Raw genomic sequence first — 22,451 nt, 5'->3', positions numbered from 1 at the left:
AGGAACAAACTTAGGTCTCTAGTTGTAATTAAATTTTTTTTTAATGAACGCAAACCAATGATCATGTACTTAAGGGAAAATAGCCTTTATAAAATATTAACACTAGTACTTCAATGCTTAAAATGTAGTAAACTTAGATATATTAAAAAGCTATTAAATAAAATACTGAGAGTTAAACTATGGTACAGAGTAGACAATCTCCACTTATGTTCACTCTCTCACACATAACATTCCCACCCTGGAGGTATTAATCCCTTGGCCAATTTAGCAGTTTAGTCAAGCAATGAGAAAGAATGGGTAAAAGCAGGGCTCCAGGGACCTCCCCTTCCCTCCTTAACCCCCAACACATATGCACTTTACCCAAACAGCTCCTTTATCTGTTTTATACAGTGGCGCTTGGTAGAAGATGTTACTTGAAAACATACTCCTGCTACTAAAAAGTTTGAAAGTCATCCACCTACAGTAGCAGCTGTTACAATGGTAGCACAGGGATCCCCTTGAAAGAAAGGATCATGAAGATCCTAAAGGGTCCTTTAAGGAGTCTGCAAGGTCAAAACTATTTTATACTAATACCAAGTCATTATATGCCTTTTCACTTTCATTCTATCATGAATATATAGCTGAGTTCCAGAGGCTTCACAGGATATAAAAGCCTGAATACAAAAGATTTGAGAATCTAGCTATGAAAAGCCAGACATTAATGAAAATTGAACAAATGTAAAACAATGCCATACTTCTAACTTTTTTGTTTTGGAAAGCAGTTATTTTTCATTAAATATATGTGTATTAACATATAATGGATTCATTATTAATTCAAATGAATTCATGTTTTTTAAAATGTCTAGGTTTTTGTCTTTAATATGACAAATATCAATGGACATAACCCACAAAACAAAAATTCTTTGAGGTCTTCAATAATTTTTAAGTGTAAAGAGGTCTAGAGAACAATAATATTGAGAGCCACTGGTCTATAGAATAAAATCCAAAATTTCATAGTAAAAAATCCATACTTATATCCATTCCGCAAACACTACATGTCAGCTTTAAGTTAGGTTCTAGGTGTTGGGGATATAGCAATAAACATGACAGACCAGGTTCCTGCTCTCAAGCAGAAATAAAGTGTCAGCTAGTAAGGAGCACTCTGTAAATAAATAAAAAGGAGAGGTGGCATGTTAGCAAGGGTCTGGGCAGTTCCTTTACATTGGGTGATCCAAAAGGCTTGTCTGAAATGGTGTCTGTTTGTCCATCTGCCAAACTCATATAACACTCAGGCCAAAGCTCCACGAAGGCAGAGGTTTTGTACTCCCAGGACACACAGCTGTGCCTGCTGACACATTGCTGGGGCTCAAGCCTCTCCTCCTCAGACTTCCCTCTCTATACCAAACACCTCTACTAATATCATCATGCAGTTGTATTTTTATATGCCAAGTTTACCCATTTGACTGTGAGTCCTGGAAGGCATTTTTTAATTCAGTGCCAAGCACAATGCCTGGTTTATTGCAGTAGGTGTTTAAAAACTATCAGACAAATGACTAAATCCTTGAATCGCATTTTTTATTCTAACTATAATTATTTTTACAGTTAACCTCTTTTTAAAAAATGTTTTAAAATTTAAAAAATAATAATAATTTTAAAAAATGTTTTAATTGATTTCAGAGAGAGGATGGGAGAGGGAGAGAGGGATAGAAACATCAATGATGAGAATCATTGATTGGCTGATTCCTGCATGCCCCCTACTGGGGATTAAGCCTGCAACCCGGGTATGTGCCCTGACCTGGATTAGAACTGTGACCACCAGGTTCATGGGTTGACACTCAACCACTGAGCCACACTGGCTGAGCTACATTTAATCTTTTTAAGGTGGGAATCATCTCTTATTTTTCTATCACCCACTGAGGCTAACACTGAGCCTCCATAAATATTCATCAAATTACTGAACTAAATTCCATCTGCAAAGCACTTTATAAACTTCAGAGCCATTTTGTAAAGGGCAACATTCTCAAACAGGGATATCCTCTGTTCTGTTTCTACCCTAATGTACAAGAGGTAGCTGGTATCCACATCACAGTTCTCAGCTCCCAGGTCAGCATTTAAGGAAGCAAAGGCTCCTTGTTAGACACTGGACTGTAGTAACAGCCAGCCAAAAACAGAAAGTTAAGTGGATTCAGCATTCGAACTGGCAACTGTACACACAAGCAAAATAGTAAAAGATGATCCTCAAAATTATTTAATTTAGAAGAGTGTTAGTTCTTACTGTTTCTCATCAACTGAGCCGATTTCTGTTATGTCAGAGGCAGCTCTACTACACAGTAGCTGTTTACGTTATAAACTCCTTTAACCCCATCATGTTCCTAATTCTCACATGCTCTGAGTAGTTTGTTTACTCATAAAATTTTCCAGTAGTTCTCTTCAGTTGGCTATCCAGTGTATTCTACAATACTAAAAGAGTAGGTCTAATTTGCATCATATTGTCTGTGAGTTAAGATACCATACAAAATTGGGTAAGCTAATAAATCACGTTACAGAATGCCTCCCAAAGTAGCTAGAAGGTCAACATTCAACTTTTAAAGTGATTTAACCATGAATCATGCGTAGGTAGCCAGCTGCTTCCATTTATTTCTATCAGCGTCATAATTACAGGGATTTTGCAAAAACAAAAACAAATTATTACTAGCTAATAAAAGTAATTAAATTAATTTTAAAAACGACAGTGACAGGGGTATATATACACAGCAGGTTTTCAATAACAAATACATGCCGCCTATTATTCTTCCATGTGTCCTACAAGCAATAAGGTACCTGCCACACTTACACAGGCTCCATTCCCAGTTGTAAAGGGCTTATTATCTATGCTGTAGGTTATAAGGGCTCTTTGCTTCTTCTCTTCATTCCCCTTCTTGTGGGTCCTTTCAAGGCCCATTAGAGCTCTTAGAGAACTTATAGGAAAATAAAGAAATTTACAGCAGGACAGAAGCTATAACAAAGATTTTTTTTTTTTAAACCACTGTTAGATGGAAAATTGGGAAACAATTCAAGATAAAATTCTTTGGGATTATTTAAACTACTCATGCCATTATTTTATGACCACTAGGTATAACTGATAGTAATTTTAAATTATACTCACTAAATATGCCTACAGATTTAAAGGTAGCAAAAAAGTTAAAACCTTCAGAAGCACCCACTTTTTAATGTTGAGGTCTTGGTCCTGCTATACTGTAATAATTTATCAACATCTAGTTGCATATAAATGTTATGCATCCTCATCTATAAAGAGAAGGGCCTGTACTAAATTAACCCTGAGATTTTTTTGAAGGGAAGTTCCATCGACCTGTGTGTGGCCTGTGCAGTCAATGACAACCCACACTTAGAAGGACCCCACATTTGGTTTAATATTCTGCTGTCAGCATCTTGAAGTTTCCTACCTCTATCAAAAAGAATCAAATCTACATTGAAAATAATTCAAATGTTATAGATTGGTTTCATTTTTAAATATAAAAAATATTAAGTGTTATTTGGGGTGTCATTATTACAATTCATGTCTTCATAGTAGAGAATCTAAAAGGATTAATACTAAGCAAAGGGCAAACTGACTATAATCAGTAGCAAAAAAATAATTCACTTTGCTTCCTAGTCACTACTCTATCTCAAATCTTTCTGACTATATCTGTCTTTCCCACCTTCCATTTCTTTTTTAATAATTCTCTTATCGGAAAACTTTTTTCTGACAGCCTCAGTAATATCTATGATGTCAAGGATTAAAACAAAATGTAGAGCTATAATTAATGCAAATAAACATTATGTAGAGCAGTGCTTTCAACTCATACATTTAACACATACTCTGACAGAGCAAACAGAGAAGAGGCTCAGTGATAGCAACAGGCTCTAGGACTGTATTAGAAGTGCATACTAGAGACTAATAAACTGTTTAGTAAATGAACAAACAAGTGAATCGTTGTTTAGTTTGGCTGAAACAATCAATTAGTGAAGCAGAAACCTGGGTACAAATAGGCATAAAATGAAAGGAGGATATTTTTGACTTAGACTCCTTTCATACCAAGGTACAGAAACATCCTCAAACAACAGGGTCTACTTTCAATATATATATAAAGCAAATTGCAAGGTGTCCTCCAATTTTCATGCCCCCTTCTTCTTTAGATACACAACCCCAAATTTTTTGCAAGGCACACAGACTACTAGAATAAAATACATTTCTCAGTCTCCCTTACAGTGAAGTTCTAGCTGACATATAACAGAAGTCCTGTGTGCAACTTCTAGGAGTGTCTAAAAAAGGACCAGAGCACGCCCCTTCTCCATCCTGCTGGGTGGAACATTAATATAATGGTTCAAGCTCCATTTTAACCTATGAGGATGACGTCTAGGACCTGGGATGGCAGATGAGAAAGCTACAAGAACCCAGAAAGTTATGTAGCCATCATACCAGCCATGAGCTGTCTATGTCCAGACCTGGATACGAGAGAAGTACCTCTTCCTTGCTTCAACTACGCTTACTCTGGGCCTTCGTAAAGAGTTCTGATAACTAATCCTATTCTACACAACGCATGCAAGGAACCCAGGAATCCCAAGCCAAGGAGAACAGAAATGACCAGAGCCAGGCCTCACAGAGGAAAGCAGAAATGCAAAAGCTCTAAAGAACGCCAGGCCCAGCAGGAATTCGCAGGGTGTACTTCAAGGAATACAAGATAACTCAGCACTCCAAAAGCCTGTTTCTTTCCTTCTCAACCCCAAGCAATCAAATCTCTGCTCTTCCTCTTTCACTTCCTCACAAGGCCTATGGATGATCATAACTTTTCTACTCATAGCATCATGTTAGACTCAGTGCCTCTATCTCAGTCTTGGAAGATAAATTCTTGGGAAGAGAGAGGAGCTAGCCAGCCTTACCTATCTTTTCAAGCCAAGTCATATCAGTACCTTGGGTCCTGTGCATGTTCTGAAGGGTACAAAATATGACCAACCAAATGTACCTTTAGGCAGGGACTGCAGAGGTTGAGTAGTTGGTGATAAAAACATGGCCAGTGCTATGACTGATATATCTCACATAGGATGGTCAGAATCTGTTTAAACTGCAACCTCCAAATGCAAAAGACACCAATATATATGATCTAAAATTCTGAACCCCATATGAAGCATTCCAAGGGTCTGACCTTGGATTTTACCTATGTCAGAATTCAAATCCAAAATACTACTTTAAAAAGGATGAGAAACAGAGATGGGGAAGGTCATCCTCTAACGAAAAGTAAAAAAAGCTAGATTTTTCTGCCCTTCCCTGGTATACTGCATCACCTAAGAGAAATGAAAAGTCTGCATCTTCCAGAAAAAAACAGGAATCCAATGTAGAAACTGGTATTTCCTCTCTTGAGGACTTTTTCCAATTCACTGGTAATAGTGGCTTTTAAATAAACAAGAGCTACAAAAACAATGAGGTTAATTTTACCATTACCTGCATTTGTTCCATGAGAGTTAACAAGTCCTGAAGACTTAGCTGTTACACACAAAGGTGAAAGGTAGATGAGATTTTCTATTTGTCACAATAGTGTGACAGTCATTAGCGCTATCCACCAAATGTTTCTGGTTCTCTTTGCAGGCACAGGGTAGGTTTGCACTTTTCCATCCCCTTGAAAGAATGGGTTAGCCATGTGACTTGCTTTAGCCAATGACATGCGAACAAAATAGCATACTTTATTTCCATACAGAAGCTTTAAGAGACTGCACAATTGGACCTGCTCTATTTCCCTCTGTAACAGTGCTGGCAACCTTCAAGTCAGTTAACTGTTCACTCAGTTTGGGTCCCAGAAGGGTATGAGGCAGAGCAGAGTTCACAGTCAACCAGTAACAAAGCCAACAAGTTGTGTTGTTTTAAGCCACTGAGATTTGGGGGTTGTATGTTAGGACAGCATAACTCACCCTACCTTGACATGTACAAATATGAATACCTAAATATTCATACTGTTTGACTATAACTACTAATATAAAGACTTGTTTTCAGAGTTGTAACTTGTTTTGATGTTAAAAAGAATAGTATTAAATAAACTGAAGCCTTAAAACAAAGGAGACTAGATTTAGCTCCAAAGTAGCTGGAAAAGTCTGTTGAGAAGAGCCAAATGTAAGTACTTACAGCCACTTGTTTAAAGATGGTCAAAGTGCTGACAATTATTGAGGTGAGAAGGTGGATGTGTGGGAGTTCATGACACAGTTCTCTCTACTTCTATATATATATATTTGAAATTTTCCACAACAAAAAGTTGTGGAATTGAACCAAGATCAATCTGAAAAATCTTAAAGAAACAAACTTTTTAAGTGCTACTGGTTTTAAGTTCTCAGAAAGAAAAAAGTTTTAAAAACACTGTAAAAAGACTTTACCAGCACTACTTACAGATAAGTAGTAGAAATGAAGTTTGGGGGCTACTAGATTATAATAAAAAGCTGAGACGCCTCACTGGTTTTCAAAAACCATCTCTTTAATCCCTAATTAAGTTTAACGAGGTAAGTTTTCATGGGTTCCAAAATTAGAGGATATTTTGGATGAAAAGTACGTGACAGCTCATCCAGGGCAACCCTGTTATTACTGATCGGGAAATTTAGGTCTGCTGACACAGGCAACATAGAAACTACAACCCAGGTCTTTTGACTCTAATTCATGCAGTTTCTACCTTGCTAAGTTAGGCTACTAGCCTATTTAACATTATTTTGATAATTTTACTTTGAACATCCAGCAGAAGAAACCTCTCTTCCCATCTCAATTCTGCTCTGTGACATCAGTTGAGATACCGCTGGCAATAAGCAAACAGAAATCACACCTCAAAATGGCTTAAACATATAGAAATTTACTGACTCACATAACTGTTAGTCTAGAAGTGGAGTGGAATTCAGGGTTGGCTTAACCTGGTAGCTCCAGCTCATCCCTCTGTAATTCTCTCAGCTCTGCCACCTTCTTGAGCTGGTTTTCTCCCTGGGTTTGATAACAAGATTACTGCAGCAGCTCTGAGCCTCACAATCACATATGACAATGTCTACACAGAGGGGTGGCCTCGGACAAGGAAAAAAGTCTTTCCCAGAAGCTTTTGCAAACTTTCCTCAGCCTAAAATGGCAACATGTCTATTTCTAAATCAATCCTTAGCAAGGGGGATGGGACCACCCTGATTACCTCAGATTACTCAGAGTCCACGACCAACTGCAACACAGCAGGGAAGAAGAGAGGCCATGACTGGGAAAGAACCACACATCACTACAAGGACAGGCAGTGATTCCTAATTGATAGCCTAAAGAGCCTTGGGAAGTTGCTTTACCTCACTCACTCTTTCTGAATAAATTATATAATTTGTGTGTGCACTAGAGATGGGGGTGGGGTGAGAAACATGGTACTACCATTTTAAATTATGCACAAAATACTCTAAAATTAATAAAACCCGAATTTATTTAAAAGTATTAACTAATTCATAATAATTTTTTAAACAGCATAGGGCAATGCAGTTCCAGGCTACCTGGGTTTGTGCCTGGCTTTGATACCCACTATCAAGCAGAGGTTCACCCAAATGGTTACCTACATCACAATATTGGGACAAAGCAGGCAGCATGTAAAGGGATGAGATCAGACACACTATAAATTGTACTGAGCAGAGCACTAAATGAATTCTAGCTATTCTTTGTCTCACACAAGTAAATTACTATGATGTGGAAAAATTTTCGATGATGGAAAAGGTGCACTTCTTTTTAGCTGCTCAGCATCTATCTATTCGCCTTTCCTAATTTCCTTTTGGAGAATTACCTTTCCCCTGCCTTACATAATCTTCCTGAGACTGTAAATTGATGTATCTACTTTCCCACTATGGAGGCCAAAAGGATTCCTGGAGGTTCCTAAAACTAAATCCCTGGTATACCTACCGTGTCTTACACTCAGACAATCAGATGTGCTCTCTAGGAGTCTCATGAGCAAGTAACTTGCAAAGATGTAAGAAACGGGAGAAATTCATTCATCCCAGTGGTGAAATTCTCACCCGATTATTCTTGTAATTCTTGCTTTCCAGCTCCCCAAAGCTGCCTTAAGTTTCCACCTGTTTTGAAGCTTGGTTCCCAAGCAGTGGGGCTAGTTCTGTAAGTTTCCAATTCCTTTCCAAAAAATTACCTCCTGCTTAAATTAGAGTTGGATTCTGCTGCCCATACCCAAAGAACCCAAATAAGTGAACTAGGATCAGCCACTGAAGTCTAGCATGAACATACTGTGCCGGGACTCAAGAATGGAACTGGAGCTCTGTGAAGATGAGAAAGGTAAGTCTTAGATACTTTAGAAAGTACAGGGAGAAACCAGACAACTAAGATGTGATGAGAACTGGGATAAGGTTTATTCCAGAGATCTGGAGAACCGTGGTGTGAGGGGCAGACTGCATGGGAGGAAGAGAGCACACCTACTTCGCACAGAAACTTTCTGCCTGGTGAAATTCTAGGGCAAGTGTTTTTATAAGATCTCTTTCAAAGAGTTCTATGATATAAAGAGTCCACGTTCACTTCTGCTGTCTATACAAGGATACACAGGGGGAGACCTTCCCCATCTTACTCTCAGTCTCTGGTAGAAATCTTTTTCCCTAGTTCACTATACTTTAGCATATAAAAGGTTCAAATTCATGATGAAACTCTATTACAACTCGATAGTATTTAAGGGCAGAGATCAGTCAGAGATGAGAGAACAGTATAGAAGTTACCCAGATGGCTTATCCAGGTTTAAGGTCCTCAATGATTTTTTTCCAGGAATTCTATTTTACTACTCCAGTCTACATCACTAGATCCTGGTTTACTTTGACTTGTCTACCTACTTGCACCTTCATGCCCAATCTGGATCAAGCTACTGTTTTTAGCTCTCCGGAAAAAAGAAGTTTTTCCAGTTTAGGGCTCAGATGCTTTTCTCTGCTCTGACATAATCTACCCTAATCTTTCCCTATATCTAACACCCACCCAGTGTCCTATGTTCTCCCTAAATACTCTCCTGTTTTCCCTCATCTTCACAGCATCCCCTCTCCTCAAAATACACACTCCTAGCTTATTCCATTTCCCAAAATGTACTGCAAAATTGACTTTTTAAAACTGCCAAAAAGAAATCACATCCAACTGGTGGTTTCTTTCCCCTCTAGCTTAGTAATCATATCCCTTCACAATATTCTAATTCTCACACACACACACTTGAAGCTACTTTCATCTGGCCTGGAAATACCTATGACTTCCATTAAGTAAATAAATACTGGGATAGAAGAATTACTTTTGGTAGTGTCAGAATATTTTACCACATACACAGTACTTTTTCTATTTAAAAAAATTCCTATTTAATAATGCAAAAAAATGTCATCTTACTCTACTTACTCTCTGGATAGTATTTTTATGCATGTGAACATGAGAGGAGGAGAAGAGAGCATCCCAAAATTCCTAATCATTTTTGTTTAGTTTTGTTTGGAGGGTGGTGAGTGGATGGCAGCAGCTTCTTGCCGTAGATTTATGGTCAGGTTATTACACAAAATAATGTTCTTTCACTGCTGAAAGTTTAAGGGAAATCTGAAGACCTTTTCCAAGCCCCTAATCCCTCAGAAAGTGGTACTGCATATACTTCCACATTCCCAGGTGACAGCATGACTGGGTTAGTCACTGCCACGTCTCGCAAGTCCGGGAGTTGCAGGTAAAGCAGAGCAGAATAGGTCAGGGCTGCAAAAGAGCATTTCTGTGGTTGTGGCTGAAGTGAATCCCAGGGGACTCCACCCTGTCTGCCCTAAGCAAAATGGATCAGTCCAAATCTTTTTACATATTATTATTTGTTAAATATGAGAGTGTTTTTCTTCATAGGATATTTTCCAAAATATTACAACAGCATATTGTAAGAGTTAAATTTGAATTACGGATTAAAGTCTGCTACTTCATTTAGGTCTCACTCCCAAAAGATTTATCCTTATATTCTGAGAATGATGTTTAAGGCACCTTCCAACCTTCCCCAGTGTGTTGATGTCAGCACTAGATTCACCATCTTCCTTCCCACTTCCAACTCCCCTCACTCAATCCCCTGTTGGCTGCAACTCTTAAGCAGTCTTCTAACACTGTTACTGTCTTCAGCAGCCCAGAATTGTGTGTGATCTGTCTTCTGTCCCAGGGCCTGGCTCCAACTTGCCTATGGATACCTTAAACTGACACTTCAGTCAAAATCAAACCCAGACACAGATCCAACCATGATCTCTGACCATATGGTACTCAGATTCTCTCACCCTGACAAACCTGCTCTTCTCCATCTGCTTCCACATCCCCATCTGTTCTCCCCTCAAGCCTGTTTCTGGTTTCATGTGCTTAGCTACCAACTTAGAAATCACACAAAAAAATCCCTCACCTACGGGACCTTTCAGTCTTTCAATCCCTAACCCTAGACAAGTCCCACTAATTCACTTTTTCTGCTTCAACTTCTAGGACATTAACATCACAAAGTTCTGAAACAAGGCTGGCTGAGTCCACTGTAAACCTATGCTAACTAACTAGCCCAATGGAAGATGGACCCAATGGAGCCATTGAGCCTATGTCCTTTGCAGTTCTCCTGTACTCCTCCTCACACCCCAACTTCACACATGTGCACTCTCATGGACGACCTGACACCATCCTGCCCTCTGACTCCACAAAGTCTCAGCTCCTCAGACTCCAGTTCCCTCCACCTCGCTTTCACTGTGCTCCTCTCTCAGAGTCCTTCCTCCTTTTTATGGAGAATGGTCTCCACCGTACACTTAACTGCATCCCTTTCTATAGCCTTGGAAGTCTTGTTCCACAAATACTCCTCTCCTCCTCTTCACTCACCAGCTCTTTCTCCCAAGGTCACCTTCAGGCCAAACTATGCCCAGAAATGAGGGTTTTGCCCCCCCCCCGCAAAGATTCATAGAACATTTAAAAATCAGAATATTTCACTTGAATAATCAGTATTTCTGGCTTCTCTGGTAAAGCAAACAGAATCCTCTGCAACCACCAAGTAAGCATACCCAAACAGCAAAATCCTAGGAGCTGATTATGGTCACCCCTTTCAGCGGGGCATGTGCCATCTCCAGGGCACCACAATTTCCTCTCTTTGTCCCGTCACTCACACTGACTCTCATCCACCTTACTTCCCTGGCCCTCACTGGTCACACCCTACTGCTTACAAATAATTGGTTCTGCTACTTCCTACTCTAAAAAATATTTTCCTCAACTGCTCCCAATGCAAGATACACCCTCCTCCTTCCTCCTGTCCACAATACTTCAAGGAACAGTCTACATTTGTTGTCACCACTTATCACCATGCACTCACTCCTACCCCACTGTAATATGATTTCTGTTACGTCTCTGCCAAAACTACAGAATGCAGAGAAAGCAAAAAAGAGGAAGAAGCGTTGAACGTCAATGCCCGTCATTCTTCATAAGGTCTCCTCCCTTGGGTGTTCAGACTCTGCTTTCTTCTATTTCTCCTACTGAGGAAATCACACAAACCTTCCAAAGGTGAGACACCTGAAAACACCTCTGAATCCCATACGGGCCCCCAAACAGTCAGCATACTCCTTCCCTGTAACACTGCTACCAGCCAACTCCTGTTTTGGAGTTTCTCCTGGGGGAAAAAAGCAACAGAAAAAAAAGACTCTAAAACCTGACTAGAGTCCTGCACCTCTGAAGGTAAGCACACTGATTTATTCAACATTTACTGATCACTTCTCAGGTGGTAGGCACTGCTGCTTAAAAGGCCAGTAATTCACAGTCTGTGAAAGGAATTCACAGTCTGGAAGGGACACAGGCGGACAAACTGACAGTGTCAACATGATACCATGATTTGATAGAGAAAAAAAGCAGCACTAAGGGGAAGGCCAGGGACAGCGGAGCAGCTTACTGAAAGAAACACAAGAGCCGCCCTCGGCCTCACAGAGGTCCACTGCCACCACTTTAGCACAGGACTCCTGACTGGTCTCCATGCCTCCCTTTCATCCATCCTACCCTCTCACCCATTCTCCACGGAGCAGCCGGGTGATCTAATGAAAATTCTAAGCAGAGCTTTCTGGTGCTCAAAACTTTTCAGTAGCACTTAGAATAAGGCCCTGCATCACCTGTCCCATAATGATTTTTCTCCCTTCATCTGACTCCACCCTCCTGCCCACCAATGGCCTTTCAGCCACACTGATCTTTCAGTTCCTTAAACAGAATGAGTTCTCTCCTGCTACATGGGCTCTGCACATACCATTCTTTTTACCTAGAATCCTCTTGCCCCCACTCTTTGTATCAATGCTTTTGACCTCTGGGTCTCAGCTGAAATGTCATTTCCCCCACTTACTTGTATTTTTCTCTGCCCCATTTAAATGTATAATCAACAAGGACAGGCACCATGTCTCTTTTGTTCACTTTGTATACACAGTAGCTGGCACACAACAACACTATATATTTGCTCAATGAGGATGTAAAGATTGTTTCCTCCTCTGTCCTAACCATAAACACCGCCTCAGGTTTATTTCTCAGCCCTCTTTACCACTCCGTTTTCATCATCTCATCACTGACTCCCAAGACCAACTTCCACAACGGTGATGCCTACAGGTTAGTTCCACCTCCAGTCTCTCTCTGGCATCTGCAGCTGGACAGGTCTCAAGACACACTCATTAACTATCCTTAAACAAACTCTCCTGTTTTTTTCCATTGCTGTTAATGGTGGCACTTTCTTGGAGGTCAAGTGACTGACTTCCCTTTTTCCTTTACTCACTGAAAGGAACATCTGATTCCATCTCTAAATATGCACCTGTATGTTCCTGTACACACAGTCAACTGAACTAGTACATTAGCTTCATTTCCTATATCCAGTCTATTATTTATTTATTTATCTATTTATTTATTTATTTTTAAAATCCCCACCTGAGGATACTTTTTCCATTGCTTTAGGGAGAGAGCGGAAGGGAGAGAGACAGCGAGAAACATCAGTGTGGGAGAGGCACATTGACTGGTTGCCTCCTGCACTGGTCCCAATCTGATGGGGGCCAGGGATCGACCTGCAACAGAGATACGTGCCCTTGGCTGGAATTGAACCCAGGACCCTTCAGTCCAAGGGCCAACGCTCTAACCACTGAGCAAAACCTGCTAGGGCACATCTAGTTTTTTAATGTAACAATCATCGATCTACATGTACCAAGAAGTCTCAAGTGAAATAAAAATATACATTGAACTGAATGAAAATTAAAATACAGCATATCAAAGTTTGTGGGACAGAGCTGAAACAGGGCTGAGAAGGAAATTTATGGTACTAAATGCCCCCATAAATATAAATGCAAAAACTCCTCAACAAAACATTATTAAATAGAATCAGCAATATATAAAAAGAACTATACACCGTGGCCAAGTGGGTTTTACTTCAGGGATGCAAGATAGGCTCAATTCAAAAATAAATCAATCCATCATAAAAGGAGGCTAAAGAAGAAAAATCATGCCCTTTCCATATGTTGGGAGCAACTGGGTAAAGGGTACATGGGATATTTCTGAGTTTATTATAACTGCATGTGGATCTACAATTATGTCACAAAAAGTTAAAAAAACACACACAAAAAACCCCACAAAAAACTGGACCTTCTCTTACTACTCTAAGGTTCATCACCCAAATGTTAACACTTCAGAATAGATCGACCCTCTTAACAACATTTATTAATCCTGGCTTTGTGCTGGGCTAAGTGAGGACAGACAGATATAAACATAAAATATTATCCCTACTCTCAAACACCATATGCTCAAGCAGACTGACAAACACAGGCACAAATCAACAGTGAAGAACTTCATAAAGGAGATGGGATTTGAGTAAATCCTTGAATAAGAGGTAGCACACTTCCACAAGTGGAGGTGAAGAAAAGGACATCTTGGGAAAAATCATATATAGAGACACAGAGCTAGAAATAAGCACAGTGCCTATGAATAAAGAAGCATGTGTGTGCAGGGTGCCCAAAAGCCAGAGAGAAGAGTTCAATGTCACTTACTCAGAGAAGCCTTCCTCACCAACCCAGCCAACCAAACGCAGCAGCTCCTCCCACCCACAATGCTCCAGCACTCTTTACTTTTTCTTTAGAGAACTCATCACAAGTTATAATTATTATGTATTTATCTGCATTTCATTTGTTTAGTGCTGTCCCATCCCATTATCTTGTGTATTTAGTATTGGGTGTGCCACACCCTAAGTATTCAATAAAGTATTAATCGAATAAATGAAAAACGGTATCTACTCCTAGATCTCTTCTATGCAGCTACCCCACTCCTCTTCCTCTGATATCTGTCACACCATTCACCTTGGTCCCTCTCTGATCTACTGCCTCTTTTAGCTAATCTCTCCTTTTTTCTTGCTCCTTCACCTCAGCTCAGCTCTTAACCCATCATAAAAATAAAAACTCTGTATATTTTAAAACAGTGGTTCACAACTGCAATGTTGTAACACTGTTCTGAATCACAACCAATTAGCAAGTAATTGTATCCCAAGAAATCTGTCCCTGCAAAGTACTAAAGTTGCATGTTGTTACATAAGCATAATAGATGTACATATTACATGAACGAACAAAAGCAGAAAGTTATTCCTGCTCTGGCCAGTGTGGCTCAGTTGGTTGAGCATTGTCCCATGCACTGAGAGGTCACTGGTTAGATTCAGGTCAAGATACAGGCCCAGGTTGCAGGCTCGATCCCCAGTAGGGGGTATAGGGGAGGCAGCAGATGGATGTTTCTCTCATCTTTGTTTCTCTCCCTCCCCCATCCCTTCCTCTCTCTCTAAAATCAATAAAAACACATTTTAAAAAAAGAGAAATAGAGTTATTCTTGCTGCCTTATTTTCCTGAATATGAGAGCTTTTTCCCATAACTGGATGATCCTATCTGGCCAGGACAGTACTCAAGGTTACCAAAGTCATGAAAAGCAAGGAAAGACTGAGAAACTGTCACAGAACAAAGAATGGGGAGACAAAATGATTAAATGCAATGTAGTATCTTGCTTGGATTGGATCCTGGAACAGAAAGTATACATTAATAGAAAAACTGGTGAAATCCAAATAAAGTCTGGAATTTAGTTAAAAATATATATGGCACTAAAAAATGATTAAGATTCAAATTTATTATTTTATATTATTAAAAAGAGAAAGAGATGGGGCATGCAAGTGAGCCAAGAGTGCAACTCAAGGCCAGGGTAGCTGGGGCTTGAAGCTGAGAAGCTACATATAGATCCACCTTCATTTTGGCTCTGGTTCCACGCTCTTATCTAATGCCATGAGAGTTACCTTGCCTGCAATTGCTTGAGATTAACAACCAGCTTTGACTTCCATTCATACATAGTCACGTGTTAAGGACAGAGTCACATTCTGACAGATGTGTTGTGTGTGAACATCACAGGATACACTTACACAAACCTAGATGGTATAGCCTACTACATACCTAGGTTATGTGGTATAGCTTATTGCACCTAGGTCACAAGCCTCTACAGCAGAGATGCAGAAACCTTTTTTCTGCCAAGAGCCACTTGGATATTTATAACATCATTCACAGGCCATACAAAATTATCAACTTAAAAATTAGCTATGAAAAAAGCTCCTGGGTTTATTGAGTTTCAAGTCCTGCCTGTAGTTGCCTTGGTAGGGCCAGACCAAATGATTTAGGCCTGCAGGCTGGGCGTTTCCCACTCCTGCTCTATAGCGTGTTACTCTACAAAACGAGATTAAATCTAGCACAAGAGAAAATTACGCAATCAAGAGATGTGGTGAACACGAGATATATGACACTGTTGCCAGCTTAACATTGCATGCTGTTTTACAGCAAACTTTTTATAAGTATAAAGAGTGTACCCTAAAATAATGATTATGGCTCACTGGTTGAGCACCAGCCTATAAACCTGGTGGTCACGGTTCAATTCCTGGTCAGGGCACACACCCAGTTTTCGGGCTTGATCCCCAGCAGGGGGCATGCAGGAGGCAGCAGATCAATGACTCTTGTCATTTATGTTTCTCTCTCTCTCCCTCTCCCTTCCTCTCTGAAATCAATAAAAAAAAATATATAAAAAATTTAAAAAATGAAAAAAGTATAGTATAGTGAATACACAAGCCATTAACAGCCGTTTATTATCATTATCAAGTATTATGTACTGTACATAATTGTATGTGCTATACTTTCATACAACTGGCAGCAAAGGTTTCCTTACACCAGCATCACCACAAACACATAAATAATGCACTGTGCTACAACTTCCAAGGACTACAACTTACAAGGATTATGACTTCACTAGGCAATAGGAATTTTTCTGTTCCATTATAATCTTATGGGGCCACCATCCTATACGCGGTCCGTTGTTGACTAAAACTTCCTTATCCGGCACATGACTGTACTCAACAAGCATTTAGTGAGTGCCCCACTACTTAATGGGCACTTTGAAGTTTCTGGGACACATGGCTGCAAAAGGAAGACACAATCTCTGCTCTCATAAAGCTTATACACTATTGGAGAAGCCAGGCATTTAACAAGCATTTGCATACATGGTGAATGCTCCCAAGAGTTTTACAGCCTGCTTCTTAAAAGCCCTACCAAACAATCCATCAGAACATTCATTAAACTCAGTTATCACCAATGTTCTGAATAAGGTTTTCAACGTGAACACAAATCAGCTGAGATGGATCAACGATCTATCACGGGCAATCTGTTAAGTCACATTAACAGATATTAATTCAGCTGAGACCTGAGAGTCTCCATTTCTTCCAAACTCCCAGATGACAGGGATACTGCTGCTAGTTCACAAACCACACTTTGAATTAGCAAGGCTCTGAAGTACCATGGGAACATCCCTCAAACTATCATGTAAAATGCAAGCTCCATAAAGGCAAGGGCATTTTGCCTCTCTCTTTCACCATAGTATATCCAGAACTTAAAACTGTGCCTCATAAACAGAAGACACTCAATAAATATTTATTTATTGAAATAAAGGGATGTGTGGTCTAGACAAGCGCTTCTCAACAGTAGGCAGTGATCAAATTTGGCTACTGAACAACTGAAATGTGGCTAGTGCAAGTGAGGAGCTGAATTTATTTCAATTTAATCGTAATTAATTTAAATAGCCACATGTGGTTAGCGCCTACCACAATAGACAATCCAGGTCTAGACACAGATGTGATGTAAAGGGTGCTGGATAGGTAAGGCCTCGTTAGAATCCCAACTCTGCTACTTAGCTTGTGACCCGTGTAAAGTTACAACTTCTTAGGATCCCAACTTCTTCATCTGCCAAATGAGAACAAGAGACTCCCCCCACACACACCCACCTCTCAGGGTTGACAGGAAGATCAATTTAGCATAAGATATAATTAAGGTACCATTCACTGCCCTCCAGAAACTGTTCACGATCACAAAGGCCACTCTGCCTATTGCCCACACTTGCCAGGAAATGCGAGGCGCGTTTGGCTGAAGGTTTGGTTCGCTCAGTGGCTTTGAGAATCGGGCCAAGGTCATAAGTTTGGAGGAGGGGGAACCCTCACTTAGCAAGGCTCACCAGGTAAGGGCGGCAATGACAATGCAAATCATCACAATTCCTGGCAAATCTTTAAGCGGGCATTGTATTGATTATGGGTGAGCAAATGACACTTCATTCATTCATTCTTCCAGGAAGGGCTGCCACCTCGCCCGGCGCCCGCGACTACGTCCCACCCGCGGACACTGGCTCCTTCGGGGCCGGGTCCCCTTCGCGCGCCGACGGCCGGGAAGCCCCCGCCCGGGCCGCCCGCGTGTCCTCCCCTCCCCCGGCGCGCCGACCCGGCGAGGGTCAGCCCGGCACCCGGGGTCCAAGTACCACACGGCCGGGCCGAACCCAGGAGCCATATTTAGCTGAATTTTTGGTCCATAAAACAAACTTCCGTCTTCTAAAGAAAAACGGTTCAAACTCAATGTCAAACTAGGACGGAAACTCGCTGCTTGCCGCAGTTGCCAACCAGAGGCGCCGCGTGTCCAGCGGCCCCGGAGTCCCCGACCCGGACCCGGACCCGGAGCCGGAGCCAGACCCGGACCCGGTGCCGAGCGCGCCCGCGCCCCGGCCACGGCCGCGCCGGCCACAAAGGGACAGGGGACGCGGACGGGCCTCCTCCACCGCCTCCAGCCCCGCGCAAACGACCGCGGCTCTGGGACGGCCCGGGCGCGGGGGGCACTCACCTCGGTCCGCGCGGCGGCGGCGGCGGGCGCTCCTCGGAGCCAGCCCGGGCGATCGCGGCGCGGTCCCGCGGGCCGCAGCGCGGGCGCTATTCTCGGGCCGCCGTCCGCCGCGCCGCCTCCTCGGCCACTGCCGGCGGCTCCCCCGGCGGGCGGGCGGGCCCGGCGCGGGCCCCGCCTCCGCCGCCCAGCTCCCGCTCTCCCCCCGCCTCCGCGCCCGGCCTCGCGGGCTGGGCGCGCTACTCCCGGCCGCGCCGCATGCCGCCGTCGCCGCGCCGCTGCCGCTGCCGCTCGCTCGGGGCCGCCTCACGCGGCGGGCCGGGGCCGCAGGGCCGCCCGCGCAGACCGCTCGGGCGTGGTCCTCGCGGCGCGCGGCGTGCTCGGCGCGGAGGCGGCGGCCCGTGCGGCTGCGCGGGGGAGGCGGGGGCGCCGCGCGCTCACCCGGATGCGCCGCCCCCGCCCCTGCGGCGAGCCCACCTCGGGGCCGCGGCGCTTCCCTCGGGGCCCGGGAGGTTCCGGCGTCGCCGCGGCTCTGCCCCTGCCTCCCTGGCTGGCGGGGAGGCGCGGAGCCAGGGCCCCGGGGCCAGCGGCTCCGTGCGCGCCGAGCTCGGCCGTGCCGCGGGGCGGGTGGTCTCAGCCCGAACCCGTGTGAGGACGGAGAGGCTGCAGCGGCAAGAAAAACCGACCTCGGGCCGGCGCACGTCGAGCAGATCACGGGCTGGAAGGAAATGGAGGCGCCCTCACCGCGCGGAGGAGGTCCTGGGATCGACCCCGGCCGGGCCTTCGCGCCGGCTGCTCCTGCCCCGGGCGGGGGCGCCCCAGCGGCCGAGGCGGGCTCGGGGCCGGAGGGCTGTTGGCGGCGCCTCCCCGGGCCTGCTGCGCCCCGCTCCGGGCGGGGGCGAGGCCGGAGGTCCGGGACCCCGGGTGGGCGGTGAGAGGGGAAGGCGAAGCCAGTCCTCGGGGGACAAAACGCCCGGCCTCCTGCAGAGGGGGCAGGTTGGGGAAGTGTCTCCTGCTCCGAGAGGGCTCAGACGCTGTGCCCACTTGGGAAACACTCCTCCTTGGCGCTGATTCCAATACCTACCGGTATCTCACCCTGATGAGAAGACCCACCCCTGGCCCTCCGTCGCTCTCACTAGCCACCACCAACTGTTCTTCTAATAAACTAATTGTCTACTTAAATCATTCGGAGGTTTATGTGCCTGCTTGCCAGCCAAGTGCCGGAATGATAACACACTTGTGTTTATATGTTAAATTATCTCATTTTTATTTTTAAGTAAATGCTGTGTATGTTCCCCAAAAGAAACAAAGCCTGGCTGTAAGCAAAACATGTTACTCAAGATTATCTCTGGAATTTTACTATCCTGTTTTGTGCTTAATACCTTTTCCAAGTATTCTAAAATAAAAGTTAAAAGTAGCTTTTTAAAAGTACTTATATAATATTTTGAAACAAAATGAATCATTGACCTGTTAATATACCACAAGGAAACTTCACTTTGAAGTTTGTAGCTCCTAAAATTACAAAATACTGTATTTTGGGGGAAGAAATTTTCAAATCATATATCTGATAAAGGACTTGCATTCAGAACATATAAGAACTCATAACTCAAGACTAAGACTAATCAATTGAAAAGGGTAAAAGATTTGACTTGATGTTCTACTGAAGCAAATATTTAAATGGCCTACAATAGCATGAAATGATGCTCATATTAGTCACTAGGAAAATGCAAATCAGAACCACAATGCAGAAGCTCTTCACACCCACTGCAATGGCTGTTTAAAAAAAAGGACCAAAAAAAAAAAGACTGACAAAGTATTGGTGAGTAGATAGAGAAATTAGAACCCACATACATTGCTATTGGAAATGTGAAATGGTGCAGCCACTTTGGAAATTTTTGTTAGGTTCTTCAAAAGTTATACATGGAAGTACCATATGATCCAACAGTTCCACTCCTAAGTATATACGCAAGAAAATTGAAAACATGTCCTTATAAGAAGTTGTACATATATATTCATAGCATTATTCATAATACCCCAAAAGTGGAAACAATCCAAATGTCCAGCACCTGGTGAGTGGATAAATAAAATGTGATATATCCATATAATGGAATGCTATTCATTCAGCAATAAAACGGAATGAAATAGTCATAGGAAATACAACATAGAGGAACCTCAAAAACATTAGCTAAGTGAAAGAAGCCAGATGCAAAAGAGCACATATTGTATGGTTCTATATAGAGAGAATGTCTAGAAAAAGCAAATCTGTACATACAGTTGATCAGTGGTTGCCCCGGGCTGATAGTGGGAATGGAGAGTGACTGCAGAAGGGCACAAGAGATCTTTTTGGAGTGATGGGAGTGTTCTACAATTAGATTGTGGTAATGGTTACACAACTATAGATTTACTAAAAATCATTGGATTGTGCACTTGGAACTAGTGAATGTTATGGCATGTACATTTTACCTGAATAAAATGGTTTTGGGGGAAAAATATGTGTGCCATTAAGTAGCCCACAATAATATACCTTATCTGGTTGCAACAAGTTCTTTGCAATAAAAAAATCCTTTTAAAACAAATGGAAAATTGTGTGCTGGTTGCACAGTACAAGGTAATAAAATGTACTTTTTGCAACTGGTTGTATGACCAAGCATAGTTACTCTTCCACATCTCACTCAATCAAGTCCTATTTATTAAAAAAGGTATCTTCACGTTGCTAAAATAATTGGAAATGGGGTAGAAATGGTAAGCACATTTGAGGCTAGGAAAAGAACTGGATGCCTTACAATAGGGAGGGGCGTGAGGGCTCAGACTGGGAATCCACAGTAAGGACAATGACATAGTCTTTCCCAATGTTATTCTAGTTTCCCGTTGGCCCTGTGCCCTGGACCCACTGGCTTCCTCTAGTTGTGCAGATGTGTCCTTCAGTTGGAGCACTACCTTTGGGCTGGATAATGCGTAATTTATAATTTGTTTTCATGATTTTATGGATTTTTTAATGATTTCTATTATTTTTCCATAGAAAAATTTAATCCCTAGAAGATTAATTAGTGGAGACACATTGGAAATGGACTATCCCATAGGAAGTAGTCTACTTACCCTGACATTTTTTCCGCCACAGCCCCTGAGAAGCACTCAAGTAGACCTGCTCTTCTGAGTGAATGATTGACTTCCTTCATTGTTTCTATCTGGCCCTCTCCAAAAGATTGTTATCTGAATAATACTAATATCCTTTTAACTTATGACTAAGAACTAGATGTTTGTCCCCAATTAGCTAGAAAACAAGAGAATAGTGCCTCAGATGGATTCATTGTAATTGGGGAGGGGGGATTGCCTAAAGCAGGGTAAACTGCCCAAGAATAACTGGCCCATGTGGGAGGAGGCAGGAGGAAAGAAGGGATCTGTTACACAGAACTGGGTGTCACACATGCCGACCGGATGAAGAAGAACAGAAGAGGGAGACATTGAAAGACAGGCAAGCACAAGCCCACACAGGAGTCAAATGACATGAAGCAGGTGTTAATTGTGCAGAACACATAGATGCTATTATTTTATGATTTTTTACTCCTTGCTTTTGCTTTTGTCAACCAAAGACCCGACAGCCCTGCCTTGTGACTGAAGCCTCAGGAACGTGGGTGCCCTTCCTCCTCTCTCAGCTCCCCTGCGCGTAACACCCTCGTCATGCCCACTGCACGCTGCTCTAACTCCCAGGAACAAGAGGAACAAATTGGATGGAGGCAGGAGACTTGGTCCACTCACCCATTGGGTGGTGATCATGGGTAAGGTCGGGTAGTGAGGGTGCTTGCCTTGGATCTAGCGACAAGAGCAGTACATTACAGGCATTTGTGAGGGGTGAGCAGGTAATGGTGACTAATAGTTGTAGTACTATACTGGATAGCTTTATCTAAAAGCCCAAGTCCTGGTGGCTTAAACCTACACAAGTTCCTTTCTGGCCCATACTCCATGTCCTTGGAGGGTGAGTGGGGGCTTCAGCCCAGACTGAAGAAGACTCCAGAGCAGCACATTGTTTCCCCTTGGCAGGGACAGTAGGAAGGCACATGAAGATTGTGCATGGTCTCCTAACACTTTCTCCTCGACCTGTCCCTTTTAAGTATGCATTTCAATGGCCACATCAAACTATGTGTCATACCTAACAAGCGGGGAAATGCAATCAATCCCAGCATTGTCCCCAAAAGCAGAGAGCTTCAAAATTTGGATTGTAGTATTAATGACTATCAGAAGTATCAAAATTAGACCAAAACTCTTTATTTTGAAATAATTAT

At 42.6% G+C, this 22,451-nt stretch overlaps 1 protein-coding gene across 3 annotated transcripts in view; it reads right to left on the bottom strand.

Moving 5' to 3' along the window:
- Positions 1–18,930, bottom strand: part of GALNT1 (polypeptide N-acetylgalactosaminyltransferase 1) — a 98,154-nt gene extending 79,224 nt beyond the window's left edge. For 2 of the 3 annotated variants that reach the window (XM_087819042.1, XM_087819041.1), the window contains exon 1: positions 18,175–18,289. The gene's annotated coding sequence lies outside the window, so the exon portion shown is untranslated. Of the gene's footprint in view, positions 1–18,174; positions 18,290–18,857 lie in introns of those variants that run through there. The other variant, XM_087819043.1, reaches the window with a different exon arrangement.
- Between the last annotated feature and the right edge of the window lie 3,521 nt (positions 18,931–22,451).

Source organism: Miniopterus natalensis, chromosome 7 (genome assembly GCF_054644295.1).
Source record: "Miniopterus natalensis isolate mMinNat1 chromosome 7, mMinNat1.hap1, whole genome shotgun sequence".
NCBI lineage: Eukaryota > Metazoa > Chordata > Mammalia > Chiroptera > Miniopteridae > Miniopterus > Miniopterus natalensis.
The sequence above is the reverse complement of the archived record's forward strand: the minus strand, read 5'-3'. Positions and strand labels throughout refer to the sequence as shown.